We start from the raw sequence: 16971 nt of genomic DNA on the forward strand, positions 1-16971 counted from the left end.
ACTCTTCTGCGGTAAAGGAGGTCACCAGATGGAAAAGGTTGAGAATCTTTGTCTTAAACGATTTTAACGTATCAGTGTTGGAGGTAATGCGTTGGGGGATTATTAGTTGCTCTGTGCAGATAATGTAGTTGCGGAGGACGTGGTGACGTGTTGGAGCGACTTCTGCCTGTTGAAGTCGTCGGATGGGGTGATGATCTCACTTAATCTCATCAGCCTTACAGAAGTCCAGATAGACGACGTTTGTAGCTCTTCCCTCGTCCACTCGTCCCATCCTAGAAGGCCGCTGGGTTGGCCAGGCAGGACTTGCCCTTGGTGAAGCCCTGCTGGCTGCCTCGAATCACCTCCCTGTCCAACACGTGCCTTAGCATGGCTTCTAGGAGGATCTGTTCCATGACCTTCCCAGGCACAGAGGTGAGGCTGACCAGTCGGTAGTTCTCAGGGTCCTCCTTTCTACCTTTTTTAAAAATGGGTGTCATGCTTCCCTTTTTCCAGTCAGCAGGGACTTCACCCGACTGCCGTGACTTTCCAAATATCATGGAGAGCGGCTTGGCAACTCCATCGGCCAGTTCCCTCAGGACTCTGGGATGCATCTCGTCAGGTCCCATGGACGCATGTATGTTCAGGTTCCTCAGGTGGTCATGAACCTGATCTTTGCTGGAGGAGGGCCTTTGCTGCCCTAGTCTCCGTCTTGCGGTCCACCCACTGGAGAGATGTGGGAAGAGAGGCTGCCGGTGAAGACTGAGGCAAAAAAGTTGTTGAGTACCTCAGCCTTCTCCTTGTCCCTTGTAACCAGTTTGCCAGTCTTGCTCATCGGGGGGGTGCGCTTTCTTTGACCTTCCTTTTCGGGCTGACATACCTGTAGAAGCCCTTCTTGTTATTCTTTGCATCCCTTGCCAGGTTCAGTTCCAGCCACGCCTTGGCCTTCCTGGTTAGATAGCTTATTAGGGATACTAATGTCATTTTAGGGATAATGTCAATAGGGGAAGGTAATGTCATTTTACAGAAACGCAGCTGATTTGCTCTAAGAGTAGGACCGGTATGGGCAACGGTTAGAAGAATGGCAGGGTGCAGGAGCATGCTGCAGGGTGATCTTCGTTTATATAAAGATGGGCAATCTGTGTCCTTCTGCAGCCCTGGCACTCTCCTGCCTTTATGTATTACTTCCGTTTTTCTCGCTCTTGCATATACATATGGCTTTCTCCTACCGGTGCTGTCTCCTGAAGCATGCTTGGGTGGACTACATTTTGGTGGAAGATGAGGTGGACTTGGGGTTGAGGTCGAGAGGAACAGCTTGTGCCGTTACTTGCCAGCAGAGACCAAAACAGCCCGGCCTGGGGACTGATGCATCACTCATTCTTTGGGCTAGCTGGGGCTTTAACTGATAGCCTGTAGGAAAAAGAGACTCGATCCTGATGGTGCTTTTTTTACGACCCTTTGTAAGCACTGTCAGGCCCCCCACAAGTGAGTGGGCAGGGCTACACTGATACGGTTCACTGAACTCCTGGTTTAGTAGCCTTTCCTGTTCCTCGCTAATGAAAGGACGTTTGCTGTGTTTGTTTCCTGCTAGGTGGTAAGGACTAACCCGTTTTCAGTGACACAACATGAGAAGATAGCCACCGGGCTACTGGGAGACCAGGGTCTGCCTGGTGTATTTGCGCTATATGAACTTTTGCCCATGGTGGTGAAGCTGACAGAGGAACACAGGTAAGAGACATTTCAATCTATATCATCACCCTCCATTGATTTTTGCCGTTTTGCATAGCTTAAGACTCCAACCTCGCTTAGACGCAACAGTGCAAATGCCTGAAAGCCATCCAAGCCCCTTTCCGGTCGGTGGAGGGGAAGAGGCACTCCCAGATGCCCTCCTTCTCCGTGTGAACATCTGAAAGGGACTGGGGTTTTTCTGGTACTACCTGAAGCGTTTTAATCCAACTAGCCATTTGAGGACGATTCTTTGAGCAGAGCACCTTCGTTTTCCTGCCGAACTGCTGGAGTAGGTCCACAGTGCAGGCAGACACAACCGTCACAGGGGGAAGGGGGTTCAATCAGTTATCTGTAGCAACAGAACTTCAGGCGCTGAGGCTTCCTGGTGAAAACACCCTTTTAAGGTATAACTTGATGGTTTCAGCGGTATGCTCGGCTCACTTGCCAGAGCTGAGCACCGTGTACTTTACTCGCATACATCTTACAGGCATTTTGCCCTGAACACCTGCAAAGATTCACCTCCTCAGGGAGACCAGGGCGTACCAGACCCTTAAAAGCACGTGGAAGAGGAGCCTGGCGACTGCTGCTACTGCCGGTACCGCTGTCAAGGGATGCGATAGGGTTCAGGAGCTGGGATGTACATTCTTACACTGATAAAACAAGCGTCCAGGCTGTGCTTAGGTCTCCGACTCGGTCCGATACTGGGATCGTGATTAGCCCAGCATAGCAGTAGGAGACTAACGGTTGCCCGAAGGCCGTAAGCTCTGGCGCTGCCTCAGATCCCTGGAGGCGAGGCAAGAGGAGTAACGGTACCTCCACTCGCCAAAGCAGCGGGTTCGCTAGATGTTTGACTACACCAAGGGGTGGAGTGTGACTGTTCACTCAACTCCTGCTGAGATTTTGGCTAGCCCAGCTCACGCTAAGGCCTGATGTGTGCTGGGAGCAGTGCCTTTGGGTTGAAGGGGGAGCACCAGGTAGGCAGCACAGGTGGCCAGAAAGAGCTAAAGGGCCATGATGCAGCCATTAGCACCTGCAGCTGGCTGTCTCCTGCAGCCACCATCTTTGCCTGGCAGTATTGTCAGAATCTGCTGCCTTTTGGAAATGGTATAGACCAGACTTCCAAGCTGGAAGGTATAAACCAGCAGCTTAGCCAAAAAGCCTTTGAAGGAGATTGCACAGCAGCGGGACTGCTGGGGCTTTTGTGCTTCACAGCGTGATACAGGGGACGCCCGCGCGGTGACGGAGGAGGAAGGATGAGCACTCTCACTAGGGAAAAACAAAGTCTTTTTCTGGTGGGTTTTTTATTTTTGTTCTCCCCCCCCCCGCCCCCCCCACCATAAGCCCACGACTTTAAGTGTTGCGGGTTGTAAGTTACGAAACCTCGTGGCTTGAGTAGTGCCTCAGTGAATTCACGTAAGAGAGGAGCCCGGGCAAAGGGGCCCGAGCCCTGGTTGTCGTGTGCGTTTGTTGTATTTCTTCACGGGCTCGTGAAATAAAGCTTAATTCAGAGAGTTGGTTGTCCTGTAACTTTGCACTTTTCTCTGCCATGCCGGTGTTTCTCCCCCTGCTTGCAGTCTGTCCCGTTCCTGCCGCACAACAGGGAGCGAAAGCTTCAGTCATTCCACCTCTGTATGCTTGGGTCTCGTACTAGACGGGAACTCCGGCTCCAGGGGCTGAAGTTGGAGCTTTTCGTAGCGAGTTCCAGCTCTTCAGCTGGCTTCCCTGGGCGATGGACCTTTTCCACGGTCCCTGCGGTCCCACCCTTCTTGCCCCAGTGGCCCCAGACCCCGCCACCCGACCCTCGGGGCTTTCCTCGCGCTCCTTCTCTCCCAGCCTGCACCGGGGGCGCTTTTTGCCCCCAGCGTTCCGCGGGGCCCTTAACGGTCTCTGAGCGGAACGCGCTGGAGCGAGCGGCTGCCGGGGCGGCCTCTCCCCCGCGGCAGCACCGCAGCCCAAGGCCGCACCCTCAGCGAGGAGCGAGAAGCGAGGAGCGAGAAGCGAGAAGCGAAGCGCTGCCACAGAGCGGCCCCGAGCGAGCCCGGCTCTCCCGCCCGGCGCCCGGTCGCGCCCGGCCGGCAGGGTGAGCCGCTGCGCCCGCCGCGGCAGGCGCCTGAGCGCGGTCCGCCGGGGCAGGCCGCGGAGCAGCCCCCGCCGCGGGGCCCGTCAGGCGGCGGAGCCCGGCTGGAGAGCGGGGGCATGGCGGCGCGGAGCCAGGCCTCCCTGCGGCGCCGGCTGCAGAGCTCGGAGGAGGCGCAGCACCGGCAAGCGGTGCTGGTGCGGAAGCTGCAGGCGAAGGTGAGGAGCGGGGGCGCCGGCCCGGCGGGGAGCTGCCCGGGGCCGGGCCGCGGTGGCGGGGCCGGGGTGCCCGGGCCGCCCGCGCAGCGCTGAGAGGGGCCTCGGCGGCGGCGATGTCGGGGGGCGAAGGCGCGGCCCCAGCGGGGCCCTCCCCGGGGCGTTCCCCGGCGCTGCCGCGGGCGGGACGGCGCCGAGCCCGCAGCTCGGGGGAGGCCCCGGGAGCCGCCCTCCTCCGCCCGGCCCGGCCCGGCCCGCTGGGCGCCCGGCCCTGCCGCTGTCACCCTGGCGAGCCTCTCGTGAGGGCTTGTCCGTACGGAAAGAAAGATGCCCGGCTCGCAGGCGCCTTTGTTAGCAGGGGGCTGTCCCAGAGGCAGGAGCCGAGCCGGCGGGGGGGGTTTGGGGCGGCCCCGGGCCGAGGCAGGCAGCTCTTAGGATGAGCAGGTAGCAGTACGTGTAAAAGAAGCCCCGTCTCCGTTTCTTCCGTACGAGATAAAGTGAAGCTTCCCTGTATCGTAACGACTTGTAGTTGGCGGCATCGGCAGCGCTGTGAAACGCACTGTGCTTGGGCTGGAAAGACTTGGAGAAGAGCTAACGCGGGAGGAGCCGAGCCTGTGACAAGCTGCATTCGCTCATCTTCATTCTATGTCTCCGTCCAGGTCCTGCAGTACCGGACTCGGTGTCGAGAGTTGGAGCAGCAGCTGGCAGCAGGAGGGGTGAGTGTGCAGGTTGCCAACTAAAGACCGTGTCGGTAGGTAGCGTTTGTTACCGCGGGCCGAGGCAAGCTCCCCAAAGCAATGGCGGAGGGAAGCAAGATTTTGCTGCCTGAGGGTTTAAAGAAGCGCTGTAAGTTTGCCTGCGAGTGCTTTGTCCAGTTGCCGTTCTTGGAGGAGCCAGCGGTCCCAGAAATGCGGGTGCAGGAAACCCTGTGAAGGGGGATTTTAGTTTTGAGAAAGAGTGCTTTATTGCTGGCGTAACGTTTTGTCCTAGGGCTCAGGAGAGGGCTACACTGCCTGTTAGGTTCTATGGTCGCCTCTGAAAAAGAACGGGTTGAAACGTGGCATTTTGCAAGGCAAGAATGCTGGCGTTCAACATACGGCTGTGTGCTTTTCTTTCTGCTTCACGGCTAAAGTAAACCTAGGAAGAACAAAGGGTGGGAGAGTAGGAGAGCATTCCCAGGCTTCAAGTCGAAGTGAGCACTCACGGTTGTGAGCTAAGGAGACCTAGCTGCGAGAGTGCCACAGTGGGGGACTGAGGAGAGCTCAGTGGCATTGAGCGCCACCCTTCCCCTCCCTTGCTCTCCATAGTCACGACACTGTTAGGCCTGGAAGAAGCCACGAGCTCCTGAGCCACCCAAGCGAATGGAGCGGAAAGCGGTGGATGCTAACAGCAGTGAAGGCAAGACAAGAATTTGACTAAACTTTTCCTTTCTTCTGAAGGGGCCCCTTCCAGGCAGGTGGGAAGCCACGGAAGAGCAGAGCCTGGAGAAAGCACTGCTTCGGGTGGAAGAGGAGCAGCAAAGGTACAAGGAAGAAGCGTTCCCTCATACCTGGTATCCTGGATGCTCGTGGAAGTGAGGGAAAACCTGTCAGTGCTCCCTGGTCTCCCCAAGGGGAGCAGTTGGGCAAGCTGCTTTGAAAGGAGAAAGGTCCACAGTCTGTTTTCTGTGGTGCAGTAATAGTGTTGTGTGCTGAATGGCTCTGTTTGGAGCGGGGGGTTATTCCGGGTGACTTCCAAAGGTCCCTTTCCAGCCTAAATTATCCTGTGGTTCAGTAGGTGAGCGGGTCAGGAGAGTGCTAGAGAAAGGCGATGCCTCCAGCGATCAGACAGCACGAAGGGGAGGCGAGACATGAACTGTGGGCATCATCAAAGTAGAAGGGGAAAGGGAAATTGTAGGGGGAAGTAGAAGGCTTAAAGCAAGGAGAAGCAAATGAGTATGCCATCACAGCGAGATCTTAGTTAATCCTAGAAAGCACTTTTACTGCCTCTCAGTTTGACAACAAAGTCAGTGTTGAGGGAGTTGGGAAATCACGGAGACGCTGCTTGTGGATAGCAGTTGTTCAGTGACCTCATTACTGTTTCTCCCTTTCCAAGGTGTGAGAATCTGGCAGAAGTGAACACTCTCCTGCAGGAGCGCCTCGATGAAGCGAATGAGGTTAATTCCGCCCTTAAAGAAGATGTTGGAAAACTGACGGTGGATTGGATGAGGGCCCGGGAGGAGCTGGAATTGAAGGAGAGCGAGTGGCGCGGTGAACGTGAGGTAAGGATGGGCGACGGGAATGTCAGACGCGATGCCAGGGTGGAATGAGAATGGGTTTTATTTCTGGCCTGGAGAACTTGCTGTGTGAAAGTCGTGGCACCATTGAGGATGTATTGGTGTTGATGAGCAGAAGACAGGGGTGTGAGATGGAGGAGTGTCAGCAGATTGTGGTGATGGAAGATGCCCGCGTGCTGTGACCGTACTGCTCGTTCTCAAAGGCAAATGCTTGCTGTTGCTGGGCACTGTAGGGCAGTGACCCATGAACGCTCGTCTGTTTTTTAATAGTTCCTAAATCTCTGCCTGCAGCAGTGGAGACCCAAGAGAGGTCTGTGTGTTTTCGGATTCAGGGTAGCCAACAGAAGAACAGGACAGGCCTCCCTTACCAATAGGCTGCTGTAAGCAAATCTGACACTGGTCTCGGAGGGGCTTGTTTTTGTCTTCCTCCACCGAGCCTGTTAGACACCTCTGCAAGGCGAGATGATGAATCGCGATCAGTTTGCTTTGTTGATACCCGCACCTGCAGGGGAGGCGTGGATGTTCCCTTCTTTGCAGTCAGGTGGCAGGTCTACTGAGGATGCCTCTGTGGTGGCTCTTCAGTCTTTGATGTGTCGTCATCCCCCTCCGCCCCCCCCCGTTGGAATAGTTCTTAAAGGAGACCCGGTGATGACGGTTGTACCCTCTCCTCTCTGAAAGGCTTGTACAGTGACAGCGAAGGCTGAATTGGCATTTCTTTTTGTCTTTGCCTGTTTAGCTTTATGACAGCTACCTAAGGGGTGAACGCAGCCGTCTACTCAGCCTGTGGCGTCAGGTGGTAACCTTCCGCTGTCATTTCCTGGAAATGAAGACTGCCACTGACCGGTGAGTCGAAGTGAAGGCTAGATCTCGTTGCAGAAGAAACACAGCTTCCCTTCACAGCTGCTTTTTGAGCCTTGATGTTACGCTAGCTGCGGCTAAAGATACAATTTCTCCTTTGGTAGTCTGAAGCGATGGCCTTAAGCATGCCTTAGGCTATATTCAGAATCATTTTGTTTGATGCTGGTTTTCAGATAAAGCTGAGGGGCTCAGGTTATAAGCAATGCAGAGGCCCTGAACAGGTGAACTTGGCTGTGGTGATGTTTGGGCATGTTAACACAGACACAGGCATATGTGGACGAGTTGGGAGAGACTCACCAAAGCTATGCATGCAGCATGTGGAGCGGTCCCCTTTTATAGAGTGGTCAAAATTTGCCTTAAATCTCACTGGCTTTCCTTTCCCACTGCTCCTGATGGAAAGATCATTCATGAATATGTATATATTTATTTTTTCCTTCTCATTTCCAGCTTACGTTTATCGTGGTCAGTTTGCATCCGCTTATTCCTGTACCAACACTGTTGAGAGAAAGAATAGCTTCCCTACCCTGCTATTACATTTCTCCAGTTGATTTTGCTTAGTTTGATCCCTCCCTTTTATGATTGTTTTCTTGTTCTTGGGCTCTCTGAGGTTGCTTTCTCACAGGTGCCTTCTGTGCAGAGAAGAAGAGCGTAGCCTAACAGTAAATTCTTCTGGTGTCAGCATGCAGTTTCAAACTCTGGGTTACTGTCAGCCATTTACCTTATTTGGTGATAAGCTTTCCTTAATGCGTAGAGTATGCCTAACCCGCTAGTTAATTCTCGAAGCCTTCTGGCTGTTCCATACATTTCCTCTTCTCTCTGGGGAGAAAATAGATTCATTCCTCAATCGTCAAATAGACCCATTGCCCAAGGGTCAAGATGTGTCCTGATCCCAAAGTGTCAGATGAATGATTCGTCCCCAGCGAAGATGTCGTCTTTCCTGCCAGCTTTTACTGTTGCGCAATTACATGCTTCGGAAGCGAGTCAGCTGAGAAAGGTGGTGGTGTGAACGTTACCTCTTTCTTGATTCTTTTTCAGAGATTTGTCAGAGCTGAAGGCAGAGCAAATGAGGCTTTCTGGATCTCTACTTGTAAACTGCTCCCGCCTAAACTGTGGCGTACGGCCCCGGGAACCCGTTACGCTGGGTAGACCTGTCCTCAAGGATCAGGCACAGCAGCAAGCGGAAGAGGAAATAAGCCAGAAGACTTGGGAAGCGATGCACTTACAAGTCGAAGGGGACCCGGAGAAGAAGGAGCTTCAGGACAGGTGAATGTGTTTTCAACTTTGCTGTTAGCAGCGTTATCTTCTGTGGGTGCTTGTTGGATTCATAGGATGGGCTGTGTTCACGTTTAAAACGCACCCATTCTGCACAGCCTTGTTCCTGTCCCTAGTCAAACTATTGCCTTCAACAGAACGGATAGAAAAAACCGTCTGACAGACAGAAGCTCTTGTGAGTAAGGCAGGACTGGAAAAGAGATGGCGTATTACAATGTTTTTGCTGTTAACTGATTCTTGGTGAGAAATGGAGACCAGCGTAAAGAGAGCCGTGTCTCTTGTACGGCCCTTTTGCTACCCAAGGCTGTGCTAAAGGAGTTGGGAGGAATTTGCCCAGGACCATCATATGCAATGTAGCCCCTCCGTACTGCCGTTTCCACGCTAGACTGAGCGCAGAAGGCCTTTGGGGCAAGGAGTGCCATTTTGCAACATCACACATACTAACCTGAATCATCCTGTGATTATTAGTTTGGGAAATTCGTACACATCTCCCCAGATAGATTGCCAACTCTTTGATCGGTTCACTGCTGAAGGCAAAAGTAATTGTGGGACTCTTAAGGTGGACTTTAAAAGTCTGTCTTACCCAAAGAAGAACTTTGGAAAGTCTCGTGTCCAACGTATGAAAGAGGAGAGGGAGAACTCCCAGGCGGGAAGCTGTTAGCTACCTGAAAGGCGGTTGTAGCGAGGTGGGTGTGGGTCTCTTTTCCCGAGTAACAAGTGATAGGACGAGAGGAAACGGCCTCAAGTTGTGCCAGGGGAGGCTTAGATTGGATCTTAGGAAAAATTTCTTCACCGAAAGGGTTGTCAAGCATTGGGACAGGCTGCCCAGGGAAGTGGTTGAGCCACCATCCTTGGAGGTATTTTGAAGACCTGTAGAGTGTGGTGCTTAGGGAACGCGGTTTAGTGGTGGACTTGGCAGCGTTAGGTTTACGGTTGGACTCGATGATCTCAAAGGTCTTTTCCAGCCTAAACGATTCTATGATTCTATCCTCGTGGTTTTGGAAATGAGAATGTTTTTTACGTTAAAAACTTGTTTGTCTTTCCCCTTCTCCTAGACTGAAGGACTTAGCTGCGCTTGAAGGAGAACACTCATTATTACAGAGCGAGTTGGTAGTCGCAAGAGAGATGCTGGAGGAATCGCACCTTCAGAGGGATCTGCTGAAGCAAGAGAAACACGAGCTTACCGTGGCACTGGAAAAGGTATGGTCACCTTATTCCGAGGCAGCACTTGTGGGAGAGGCAGTTGTGATAGCAAGACCACCGCAGATGCTGTTTCTGGCAGTAGAAGACAGGGACAATGTTGTTGTCCTTCTTGGAAAATGGTGATCAGACCACAGAGGCTCTCCGGTATAGTTAGTGCCCACGTGCTTGTTGGGAACGCTGAACTGGGAGTGTGCCAGAGACACAACAGGGGATCTGGAGTTGCTGCTTGAGGTCGGGGATTTTCCTGTCTTTGTTGTCATGTTGTTCTTTTGTCTCTTCAGGCAGAGCAGTCAGTAGCAGAGTTGACAGGGGCTCAGAATAAGCTGACTGCTGAAATAGCCGATCTACACGTTGCAGCAGCGAACATGAGCAGCATCAATGAAGCTCTTGCGTTGGATAAGGTGCAGCTGAACAAACTTGTGTTGCAGGTGAGCAGAGTTGTCAAAGATCTTGCCAGGCGTTTGTCTCCAGCTGCTGCTGCTTCTCAGACTTCTTGCCTTCGGACAGTGTGACTGTCTGAATATGGAAACGTTGCTCTTTTCTCTGTCCAAGCCAAAGCTCCTCCAGAGTAAATCTTACAGTTATTTTATTTCCTCTGTGCTTCTGTGATTGTAGCTGGAGCAAGAGCATGACGTTCTGTCAGGCAAAGTGGATGAGCTGGAGAGAGCAAAGATCTCTGGCCAGGAGAAGCTGAGCTTATGTGAAAGAGCAAATGAGGCGCTGAGCGCAGAGAAAGCCCACCTGGAGCAGCTGCTGAAGAAAGCAGAGGAGCAACAGGAGGGGCTACAGGCAGAGCTGAGGATGCTGGCAGAGGAGAAGGCAGAAACCCAAGAGAAACTCAATGAGGTGAGACCACAAACCTGGTGCTTTCTGGGTGGGCTTTTGGCTGCTTGGCTCAGTGAAGCTGTATCTGTTGGATTCTGCAGTGTTTTTTGTCAAGGAGACACTTGGTAGCGCTGGGGGTCAGGCGGCGTTGTTTACTTCCTTCTGGAAATGTGTTGATGGCTTGCAGAGCTGTTGTGCAATTCTCTGGGTCGTCCTCTGCTTCTACAGATTCCTTTAATCCACCTGTCTGTGTTGGCCTCTTTTTTGGCTTTTGATAAGCTGCAGAGAGGTGATTTGCCTTGCCCACGAATCTGCGTGAGGCTACTACTCTCCACATGCGTCGAAAGAAGCAAACAGGGTAGCTCTTCACCCATTTTCTGAGGCCAAAACCCCCCGGGGCTGCATGTTTCTATTTATGCTTTTTGTTGTGAAGTCTGCAACTTTCCAAGCTCGGCTTGTTGGGGCCTAGAGGGCGGGACGAAGCGGCAAGTCAGTGTCTGCTGTCTTGTACTGCTAAGAACGGGAATGACATCCTGAAATGGTTGAAACTGTATTTTACCACCTACAGGCCGCTTTGAATTGCTAGATCCTCATTAGGCTTTGAGGGAGAAGCTGAGAAAGAGGTGATCCCAGAAGACTGTTTACTCTGGACTAACTGGTTTTGGTAGAGTGGAAAAAGAGCTTGGGAGAATTGCATCGCTGGAGGAGACTAGGGAGTTTGCCATCATTTCAGTGTCGGCTTCCTAATGTACAGTCTTAGGTCTTATGGGGTAACTTTGAGAGGAGACTTGGTTGTTTCTGATGGTCTGTTCTCTGTTAGGCAGTCTTAGTTTTGGAGTACGTGGTCTGTTTGGCAAATACCCATCAGAGGTGTATTGGCATCACTGCAGAAGAAAGCTGAAAAATCACGGTTAGTCTTCAGGCTTGAATGCCAGCAAGGTCTATTGGACAACTTGTTTGTGTAAGACAAGTAAACAGTATTGTTGACATGAACTACTGTCCAAGTAGAGTCTACCATCTCTTTGGCCACACCAGCCGGACTTCCGTAAATCACTAAATGACACTGCTCACCACAAGGGCTGTTTCCCTGCCAAGGATCACCTCATTGCATCCAGCTGCTGTACACACTGAAGTAGGTGCGTGGTGGTGTTTTGTGACAAGGTGACGCTTTGATGTTGGTTTTTCTTCTTCTAGAAGGAGAAACCATGTGTATTTCCGCTTTGTTCGGCGAGCAAAGTTGCTCTTGCTCAACGGTTCCTGAAAATTTCCAGCACTGGCATAGATTCTGATAGAATTTTAGTTTACAAGGTGGCAGTTGTGGAAGATGTGGTATTTTTGCGTGAAAAGATGTAGTCTGGGGTGTGTATGTTTGTCCTGAGGGGGCCGTCTGGTCCCAGGCAACCCAGTAGGGCCTTACACATCGCTTTCAGGTTAACAGCCCTCGTGCCTTTTGGCAGCCCAGGGTGTTAGGGCGGCATGAAGCAGATGCTCTTAAACTTTCAGGCCAGAGTGCCGGAGCTCTTTCTCCTCTAGCTGATTCAGAAGTGGCACTGGCTGGCTCTGCACAGAACTCCAGAGAAAGGACTCTAACTGTATTTTGTCCTGCTTTCAGGTTCACCGCCAGCAAGAGTCAGCTAGCAGTGGTCTGGAGCAGTTGCGGCAGGAGTCCTCTCGCCAAGGGCAGGCACTGGCCAACGTCTCCAAAGAGAAGGAATTGCTGGTGCACGAGAAGGCTGCCCTAGAGGTGCAACTGGCAGCCACGGAGCGGGACAGACGAGGCCTTGCAGAGCAGCTGGCAGAGGCCAGGTAAAGGCAGGGGGGAGACCCTAGGCAGGAGATTATTTAATGTCTGTAATTATAGAGGTGATAATCATTACACGAGGATTCATTGCATCCTGTATGCTTTTCAGCTGTTTTCACCTTCCATGGACAGAAAATGGAAGAATCTCGAGAAAAAAAAAAAAACAACAAACAAAACCCAAAACCAGTACAGCATGGTTGGAATGTTATTTTTCTGACAGCTAAAGCTAACAAAGCTCTCCTGAGCCTGGGGCTCATGTTTATGCCCCCTTGCACGTTCCTGTGTGAAGTCCAAAGCAAGCCAGCGTTAATTCCTCAGTATCTGGTACCTTGGCTCTGCATTGAGTAGTAATTAAACCATGCAGATGTTTACTGAAACCCAAAGCTTCTCTCTGGTTTTGGTTTCTCGTTCTGCACGTTTGAACTTGGATCTTTCCTTATCAAGTAGTTTGACAGGGGATCTTCAGAATTCAAGGCTATTACGTAGGGACATTGCGAGTAGGACACTGCCATTTAGGGTGAAGCTAGAGGCTCGTGCTGAAAATCTTGAGGGCCTACTGTTTCTAGTCTAACTCTTGTTACCTGTGGTGCAGGACCTAGAGTTGGTTACACCAGCAGCAGGGAAGCCTCTTTTGAATGCTCGCCAGTCTGCGGGAATTGTTGCCCATCATTGCTGTGTGGGTCCGGTACTCCCTACCACGTGCTGTTTTGAGATAGACATCATGGAGGAGTTTATGCAGGGAAGGAACAAGATCTTGTCCTTCTGCTGGGTCAGGTTTCTAAGATCACGTGTGACAAGTTCTGCTTTTAAAAAGAAACAACCCCAAACTACCCAACGTATCGAGATGTTTGTCCTCCTCTCAGGTCTTTTTTAGAAGACTCCTGGCCTTGCAGAGCTGTACAAATGCGAGATTGTTTGTCATGCTTCTTGACTTTTACGCCTTACCACTCCAGAGTATGTTGTCAGCAAGGCTGATAAACACCATTTTGACTCAGTCTGTTTCTTGAGAGCTGCTGCTGCTGCTTCTGAGCTCCAGCTCCTCTTATTTCATCCAGCTGAATTATGTTCTGCCAATTATTGGGCTGCAGCAACTATTCTTGCCAGATGTTGTTCTCAAGAGCCTGTTGTTGTCGTCACAACAGTTTGGACTCTTATCTTCTCTGTTCTGTTTTAGAGACTGACTTTGGTTTATCCTTAAAATGGAGCATACTTACTTTGGACTGCCAGAGATTGGCGTAGTCAGAAATATGTGCTTGTTCTCCTTCTTGAAGATACATCCTACATCGTCCATCAAAGCAGTGAAATCCTACTGTTGCGGCTCTTATTGTTGTACCACTCGGGTGCCCCTTTACCCTGAAGGATGTTCTCCTGGTTGCACGCCTGTTCTAGTGAGGCAGTGCTGTGTATGGTAGGAACCTGGCCCACAGGACGCCGTGTTAGATCAGGGAGGCAACTTCAGCTCCTGGTTGCAGAGTCCTGTGTGTCGTACGCAGCAGTCGGTTGAAGTCTATGGATGTAACAGTTTGCCTCCGCAGTACTACAATTTCCATTTTAAAGAGCGGCAAGTCATTGGGGCTACTGCCTGCTTAGTTAGCAAGGCTTAGAGAAAAGTAGCAAGTTTTTCTGGTGAACTTCCAAGAGTTTAAACTGGAGGCTACCTGTCTCTCCTTTCAGGTAGTCCTTGTTTAGGTAAAATCTGGTTCAGATTTCTTACAAATGCTGCTTACAAGCATGAGATTTTACTCTGTCATCTGATGTATTGCTTTAGTCCCTTTGAAATATAGGGAGTCTGGAAGATCACCTCCCTGTACGTACACTACGAACAGCATCAAAAAGTCACGAGTCAGCCAGGGAGATACTCTTACTCTGTGCCCCTGCTGAGCAACCTGGAAGTGACGATGAGCAAAGGGCTGTGAGCAGAGGCTGGGCTTTTGCTTGCTGGCACAGACTCTGTGAGCACAGCTACCCGTGCGTCATAGATCAGACAATAGCAATTTCAGATTTGGCTATGGAGATCAAATTCGGCTGGGCTTTCTGTGTTACGCTAGGTCATAAGTAAAGCCTGGACATTCCCTCGGAGGGGCCTGCATTACTTTTTTAAATGGCAGAAATATGCCTTCTGTATACCAGTTTCCGTGCAACCCATTTTCCGTACTGCAGGGTAGGGATCTTGAAGCAGTTCCTACTGGACTAACTCCCTGTGGGCGTCAGGAGCAAGAAACTCATTTCTCTCCGTATTGGCGTCTTGTAGGTCCGGGAGGGAGGCCCTGGAATCCAGCCTGCTTGAGGCTCAGCAGCGCTTATGTCAGCTGGAGATCGCCAGGAGTCAGCTTGAACTCCAACTTCAGACAGTCAGGCAGGCCAAGGAGGTGATACAAGGTGAGAGCCTCATGTGCTTTGTTTCTGGTGATCCCCCTGCTTAGGGAGGATGGTATAAAAACAGCTCTCTGTCTGCAGTGCTTCTAAGGAGTGAAGGAGCTGGGGACAGATCCCTCCTACACTGAAATTCAGATGGCTTAAGGTTAGTGAAGCCAGAACCGCTGTTTGTGTAGGCCCTGAATCTTGCCATTTGTCACGTTTGCAGGGGAAGTGAAGTGCCTTCAATGTGAGCTGGAAGCAGAGAGATCTCTCATGAAGCAGGAACGGGAAAACATGGCGCAGCAGCTCTTGCGGACAGAAGAGCAGTATAACGATACCCTCAAGCTTCGGGAAACGGATCACGAAGTGGAAATAAACAAGCTCCTGCAAGAGCTGGTAGGAAACAATATGCTTCTGAAGTCTTGAGGCAAGCTTTGTGGGCTAGCTTTAGAAGAATAATAGCCCGAGCGTGTGAAATGGCAGCAAGCGTCTGTCATAGGCCACACGTTGCCAGGCCAGGCAGCAGAGCCAACGGCTCGCACTTGAAAGCACGTGAAGACCCACGGGACTATGCCGGGACAGTAAATGCAAGCCACGGATTCCGTGTGGGCCTAAGACGAGTTGAGCAGAAGGTTGGGTGGTCCCCACCCAAGGCGTGGCAGTACAGGGGTAGGATCTTACCAGACTCCTGTCTACCGTGAAGTAGACTCCTAACTTTCCTGCCAACTGCAGTCGTGGGAACTTTGTTCCTTTCTTTCTGTCCTTTCCCGGTTGACAGAGGTGTTATCTTTGGGCTTAAAGCATACAGAACAGATGGAACAGCCCCTTGTTCCTGGTACTTGAGCTCGTGGCCCGTCTTGTGACTAGGGCATTGGGGTGCTGGCCCCTTTCTCACCCTGCAGTCCATCTGCATCTTTTCCTTGATGAGAATGGAGTTGAGCTTTGAAAGTAGCGGCTCTGAGACTAGAGAGAAATCCCGTAGGCGAGAGGTGCTAGGAAACAGGCAGCCGCCAGAGAGGGGAAGGTAACATCTCCTCTTCTTCCACCAGCTGACCCTCCTTTTAAGTTCCTTGATAGGACATGATTTATGGAGGGCACAAAGCCACTACTGTGCGCTGTGGAGGTGGGGGTTTGTGGGAGGGATGAAGCTTCCCATTTTTTTGAGAAGCTTGGCTGGGACTCCATCCTGAAGTCTTCTTCTCCCCTCATCAGGCAAGCGAGCGGGAAGGGCACCATTCAGAGCTACAGGAGATGCTGGAGCAGTGGGAAAAGGAGAAGGCAGAGGCAGAAAGGGAGCACGAGAAGCAGCTGTTTGATATGAAGCAACAGGCAAGGAGCTATGCGGAAAAAACAGAAGAACAGATGAATGTCTTGCACAGAGACTTAGAATACACTACAGCAATACTGAAAGAAAAGGATTTAATGATTGAATCTCAGAAGGAACTGATTGAGACCTTCCAAAAACAAGAGCAAGACTCTGGACAGCAGAAGGAAATTCTGCAGCAGCTTCAAGTGGCACTGAAGGAAAAAGAACAAGAAATGTTATCCCTTAGAAAGCAATGTGAGGCGTGGAAGGAAAAGGAGGAAAAGCGTGAAGCTGAGCAAACAAATCTCCAAGCAACAAAGCTGACTCTGAAAGAAAGAGAGGAAAAGATAGAGGTTCTGGAGGAAGCTCTCTCTAAGCTTCAACAGCAAAAGGAGGAGGCAGCGATGCAGACCAAAGCCATACAGCAAAAACTAGAATACGCTGCATCTTCTCTGGAAGCGAGAGATCAAGAGATAGTGTCTTTGCAAGAGCACGTCCAGGAGCTTCGAGAGCAGAAGGAGTTAGAAGGCAAGCAGGCCAAGAGTCTAGAGCAGGATCTAGACAAAATGAGCCAAATCTTGAAGGAGAACCATTTGGAGTTCCTCAGGCAGACAGAGCAAATGAATATGTTCCGGCTTCGTGAAGAAAGCACGAAAGCAGCACTAACATCATGCCAGCAGCAAGTGGATCTGCTTGAGCAAGCGGTGAGGAAGAGAGATGAAGACAATGAAACTCTCATGCAAAAAGTCCAGCGCCAAGAAGAAGAACTGAAGACCTTGCAGAATCTCCAGCTGCAGCTAACCAAGAAGAATGAAGAGGTTAGGCATGGCAGAGAGCCAGAGAAGCTCCTGGAAGAAGCCTTGCATGAGAAGGAGCAAGAGACCAAGGCTGAAGGTGAACTCAAAGAGTTAGAAGAGGAAGTAAGAGCTCTTCGGGAAGATCTCCAGCCTGTTCAGCCGACTCTGACAAAGAAGGATGAAGAGATCAAGAACCACAGAGACAGAGTCGGGTACTTAGAGAAGACTCTGAGAGAGAGAGAACAAGAGCTTAGGAGGCAGAGTGAGCTCTTGAAACAAT

This window comes from Buteo buteo, chromosome 2 (assembly GCF_964188355.1).
Source record: "Buteo buteo chromosome 2, bButBut1.hap1.1, whole genome shotgun sequence".
Taxonomy (NCBI): Eukaryota; Metazoa; Chordata; class Aves; order Accipitriformes; family Accipitridae; genus Buteo; species Buteo buteo.